Raw genomic sequence first — 6,065 nt, 5'->3', positions numbered from 1 at the left:
GTTGTCAGTCATCCTTGGGCAAGGACATCCTTATGAAGTGAAATTGTCAACAGAAATCCTGGGTGTGGAATTAAAAAGGCAGCAGTCCTAGCTCTCACAGGTCATCAAGCATGATTGCTTTTCCAAACAAACTATACAGCATCCTGCAGTGGTGTCCAGAGCCAGCTGCCCCCCCCCCCCCCCCCCCCCATTCCTGAATGTCCCAGCAGACACACTGCCTTCCCAAAACCACCAATGCAATTACACTTCGAACCAGAAAGAGGGTGTTGGGACTGCATCAGAAATGTCCACAGCAACATGTAGAATGCAGGCGGCTGGAGCCATGGCCCTCAAAGACACCTCTTAAAACATTTCTGCTTTCCTCCAACTACACAATCTCTGTTTTGTGATTTGTAAACACACTCTACACACTTGGAAAAACAGTTTGAGATGATGAGCTCAGTGGATTTCATTCTTTTATTTCTCCTTTATTGTGGTACAGTCTGCTTTGTGTAGTCACCTCCGGACGATTGGGAAGGTCTAAACAAGCCTCTGAGACATTTCTGACAAAATCTGCCTAATTGTAAGTATTGAAATGCATAAGGTTTCACACAAACCACAGGGACAGACTGAGCTACGTTAGTGCCAAGCCTGTCCTGACCCTGCCAGTGCATCCTGAGGGCTGAGGACATGGACGTGTGGGTCTCTCTGGTCACCACTCAGTGACGCTCTATAAAGAGAAGACTGGGGCAGCTCAGAGTTGGGCCCCCCAGCATTGAGCTGGAACTGGAGTCCCCTGTACCCCCTATAGCAGGTATCACCAAATGGCGGACCGCGGTCCGGATCCGGACCCGAACGCCGTCCTGTCCGGACCCAATCACATTCCTGATTAACTGGATACGAACCCAAATGCCAAAAATTTTTTAACGGGAGACTATATTTTAAACCGGAGAATTAATTTTTAGACAAGTGTTACGTACGTTCACCACCCATTTGAGTGTTACGTTCGCCCCCGCTCAACAACTTTCGTTCGCCACCCCCCCCCCCCCCCCCCCCCCCGCTCAACAACTTTCGTCCCGGACCTAAGGTCTGAGCTATCTGCCAAAAATGGACCGCGGAAAGATTTAATTGATTACCCCTGCCCTATAGCTTTATGGGGGTCAACTTCACTTCAGCCAAGGCAACCATTTAATAAAAACACTCCATTAGTTCTTCAGTAGCCCATGGTGAATCATTTAAATGGTTCATTCATTTAAAACAGAAAATCTATAGATAAATTACCAAAATAGTATTATTATTATCAATATTATTATTATTATTATTATTAATAATAATAATAATAATAATAATAATAATAATAATAATAATAATAATAATAATAATAATAATAATAATAATAAATTTTACATGATGATTTGAACTCCTTCATACAATAAATTCTGCCACTTAAATAAACCATTGCAATTTTATGGGGAAATTTGAAAATCTGCAAATGAAGGTGGAATTTTCATGGCTTGTTTATCTTTATGTATAATCTTGTAATGACAAATGCTAGATTGCAGTCGTGTATAGGAATATATTTTTGTAATGTAAAGTCTTAATGCCAGACAGTCTAAAAGTCTAAAACTGAGAAAAGTTTTTAGAAAGCACTCCAGTTCCATCTAGTGGACAATACAGGTAATAACTACCGAACTGTAGGGCACTGGAAGTACACGTGAAATGACCGGTTTTATATTTGAATTAAATTAGGTCATTTAATGTATAATTTTTGTTATATTTATTATATTTAACTAATTTCCCAGTGCTGCGGAAATTGTTAGTACCGCACAATTTACTCAAAACTTTCAAGTTCGGGATCATACGATATTTTTGTCTTTTAAAATGGTCACTATAGATTATGCGATCATAAATACTTGTTTTGGTCTTGCAATAATTGCACGAGTTCATAGGTTGGTCGGCTACGACTAAAACTAATTGTGTAGTCTGGCCCTGACGTCACACAAGATCGTCCTAGTTTTTATTTATTTATTTTTTATTAAAACGGATTGACAACCATTGCAGGCAGAATCACAAAACGTCCACTAGATGGCAGGACATCCCAGTGTAGAATAGATGTAAAGAAATAAACTCAAAACAATGACACTGAATGCGTACACTGTCCTGAGTCACCTACGTTATAACAATGTCGATAGTTCCGCAGTTCTCGTTTTATAAACCGAATTACAAAATTCCCACTATAGCATTGCACAGTCAAAATAGGCCTACATACAAAGATGTCTGCAGAGATAAAATTTACAACATCGTCAGTAAGCTAAATGACAGGCAACTGCGATTTACAGTGGCTTTGAGAATACTGAGTTCATTTAGGTTATATCTTCACACAATAATTCAGCAAAGTTCGGTTATTAGAAACAATAATGTCCTCACTCCAGTTCACCCATTCCATTATAGAGCTTTGTTTAATTATCGTTGTTTAATTATTTAACCTGATTTAAAAAAAATCACCTCATATTGAAGAGTGTCTTAAACTTGCTATGGGTCCTAATCAACACATGGACAGGTGATTTACAGGCTTCATTACATTAAAGGGAAACAGCCTGAATGCACTGCCACCAAATTATGTTACCAAGAGCTGTAAATTCTAACAACCAAGACAGCAAACACAGCAGCAGCCGTAGAGCTGCAGTGAATTTGCAGCTCAAAATCCTGTGAAAAGGATCCATACTGTTTCAGCAACCGTTTGATAAGTGTTTCTGTTTCCCAAGATTAATATCCAGCAGAAGTCTACCTTAGGTTTCATTAAATAATCTAAGATTCATATAAAAGTAAGAAAACATCAATATAGGAATACCAATACCACAACACAGACATTTGGACATGGCTTAAATTTTCTGAACACATCAAGGACTTCTACATTTTAGATTATGAATGCCTTTTGCCCACATCAAAACAAGCATGTACAATCCTAGCAAAAAGAAAGCCCATGAAAGCAAAGTGTATTGACCTTTGACCTAAAACCGGGAGGAAGTGATGGGCAAGACGAGCATACAAGCAAATGGAGGAGAGGGAGGAGCAGTCGGCGTACGTTTGAGGAAGAGGAATCACGCAGTGCCTCCTTTAGGGCGATACACCTGAACCATATCAGACTGACACGCCTCAGAGTCTGCTGTCTGCTCCAGTGGAAAAGCAAAGTTGGCAAAATTGCTGCAACTGAAAATCGATGTGGCGTTACACAGGTAGCGCTGTGGCTCAGCCCTGGAGTAAGAAGGGAGACGCCATTAAGTACGGTCCCTCCTGAATTATCTTTTGGAGGGCAAAAAAGATTGGATAACAATAATTTATCCCTTCTCTCTCTCTCCCCATTTTTTTCAGCATAATGAGATTCGTTCTCCTGGTGCGTTTGGCTTTGGCGGAGCAGGAGTCCAGACCTGCGCAGCCCCCAGTGAAGTCCCGTTTGACCCCAGCGCAGCAGCGGGTCGCCCCTTGGCAGCACCTGTTCACAGCGGCTGTCATCAGATTTCAGCCGCCGCCCAGACGGGGCCGCCCCCCACCCACCTGCTGTGCTCTCCCACGGCGCAGTCACGTGGCCCTCCGCCTCACCACACCACCGCACGTTTACAGGCACCTGCAGGCGTGTGCCAAGGACATCAGAACGCAGGAAAAGGACCAAATCCAACCCAGTGCCAGTTCTGTAATTTTGTACTCAAAAAAGGGGATGGACCAATTTGAGTATAAACCCCTTTTCCCTATAAACGCACGGAATTATATTAATAATATTAAGTATACTGTTCTTCAGATTGCAGTCCGGCTTTACTAGAGGTACCGTGATCTGTTTGCTTCAGCCTGTATAACATAACCTACTTCAGAAGCTCTTCTAACAGCTTTCACACCATGATCCCCTTCTGAAGTTCCTCCATCAACCTACAGGTTCCTGCCAGGCAGGAGCTCGGCCTCCCAATCAAACAGGAAACATCCTCCATGCTGAATTTGCACAGAACTGCACGCCATTGGCCAATACAGATGCCATCAGATGCCAACACATGCATGTGCTCATAACACCTTTCCCCAGCTGTGCATTTGTTACGGAGACCATCGCACAGATTCATCTACAGTGCAGATTTCACATAGTCTGTACAAGCCAGCAGAGACAGACCCAGGTTCCCATTTTAATATCAATGTGATGCAGTCAGACTATTCCGAATTGTATGCTAAATACTGCTTGCCTTTGGAGTGCAAATGTGCACTATTCAGGCAAAATGCATGGCACAACCTTAAAGCGAGGGACCGCGGCCAAGACGCACGCTGCATGCAAGCGTTGTGTGGAATGCAAGCTGGCAGCCCAGATGCAGGTCTGCTCCTCTGACATGCTGATGAATTGGCTTCCTCTGGCTTCCTCTGGCATTCGCATTGTGTTGAGCTGGAAGTATTTGGATCCTAGACAAAAGCGGCTGTCACATTTGCAGAAAGCATGTAATAGGCCATTTTTATTGTTATTCAACGGAACGCTTTCTACATGAGAGAAGATTTGACAGTTTTATGAGCAATTGTAATTTACAACACAAGTTAATAGGTTGTGAATGCAGAGAAATACATTTTGAGAAATGTAATTCATTCTGAGGTGCTTATAATTCAGATTTTGTATTGAAATTGGGTTAATGTTATGCATTTCATCACATAAGGCATTTTACTATGAAGAATTAGGCTATTTGTGAGCAAATGTACAATCTCATATTGTTCTCATAAATAATGCTTGCTTTCAATTTTTATTTTTTTTTTTGCTTTTTTTGCTTTAAGAAATTTTAGGGGGATTTTTTTGTTCTTTAATTAAATGTACATGGCTGGTTTTGTAGTGAATTTACAGTTAACACTGTTACACATAATAAATGACCTTTAAGAGCACATTTTGTACTACCAAATGAAATGTATTCCTACAGAGTTTCTGATTTTTTTTTTCTACACACTACAGATATTGAATCGGGACAATAGATGGCGGCAATTATACCGTTATAAGCTCAGGGTGCACCATTGGTTTCCTACCGAATGCGCAGGGAGCATCGTGAGCAGTCGGGTTGTTTTATATACGATGACACCTGCGCGTGTCGTGCAGGCAGCAGCGCGCGCTGCTCTCCTCGTGGCCCCTGACGTGAATGTAACGCCCTCCTCATCTCACTTGCCCTCTCACTGGCGCTCACACGGTGCCACTGATGCGATACGCGCAGGCTGTTGCTCTGCTAAAGTGGATCAAGAGGAACTGATGCTGCCGAGGCAATAAAGAAATAAAGGAAAACAGTCTGGTCCGTTCACCGTGTTTCGTCCGCGCGCTCTCGAACGGCTCCGCGCGCGCACAACGCGAGGAATGAGCGCTACATCAGAATAGAGTTGCAGTCGCATCCGCAGCGGAGACAAAGTTTCCCGGGATACACGTGAAATCTCTCAAAGTCCAGCGGATGACTGCAGCTGGGGGTCTGAGGCGTCGCGTTATAGCGGAGACAACGTCGTAGTGGAAGGTGAGTGGAGGTGTGCACGTTTCTCTGGGGAGTTGGACCACTCTCACCCTGCACCCTGCACCCTGCACCCTACACCCTGCACCCTACACCCTGCAGCACGGGCACTGTAAACAAACGCTCGGCTCATTCTCGGTGTGTAAACCGCTGATTTTGTCCGAACGATGAATACCTCTAAACATCTTACACAAACATGTTCAGGGAGTAACAGTAACTGCACAACTATCTTCGTTTGCGGCTCGTGCAGTAAATGTCTAAGCCAGAAGCGAGTTCATCAAGTTTACTTACTGTAGTGTAAAATCTGACTGTAGTGTAAAATCTGACTGTAGTGTAAAATCTCAAGCTTTATTTGTAAACAGCACGTTGCTGACGTTGAGATTACTGCTGCTGACCAAACACAAGTGTTCATTTAACACTGGCAATTCTATTGCGAAGTAATTGTTTCGAGGTGTTAAGTGTTATGTCAGTTACCATTGACATTTAACAATGAAAGGACTTAAGACAGAAAAGCTTGAATATTGCACTATTAAACATAGCGAACCCTCGTAATGTATAAGACCTACAAATACAAGTTTAAAGGGT

The 6,065-nt window shown here is 42.7% G+C and overlaps 1 protein-coding gene across 1 annotated transcript in view; it reads left to right on the top strand.

Annotated features, from left to right (window-relative positions):
- The first annotated feature begins 5,044 nt into the window (after window positions 1–5,044).
- Window positions 5,045–6,065, top strand: part of LOC143476975 (zinc finger matrin-type protein 4) — a 54,544-nt gene continuing 53,523 nt past the window's right edge. Inside the window, exon 1 of the mRNA XM_076975400.1 lies at window positions 5,045–5,486. The gene's annotated coding sequence lies outside the window, so the exon portion shown is untranslated. The remainder of the gene's footprint in view (window positions 5,487–6,065) is intronic.

The sequence above is a fragment of the Brachyhypopomus gauderio genome, chromosome 15 (genome assembly GCF_052324685.1).
Source record: "Brachyhypopomus gauderio isolate BG-103 chromosome 15, BGAUD_0.2, whole genome shotgun sequence".
Lineage (NCBI taxonomy): Eukaryota > Metazoa > Chordata > Actinopteri > Gymnotiformes > Hypopomidae > Brachyhypopomus > Brachyhypopomus gauderio.
Note: the sequence above shows the minus strand (reverse complement) of the source record. Positions and strands in the feature narration are given on the sequence as shown.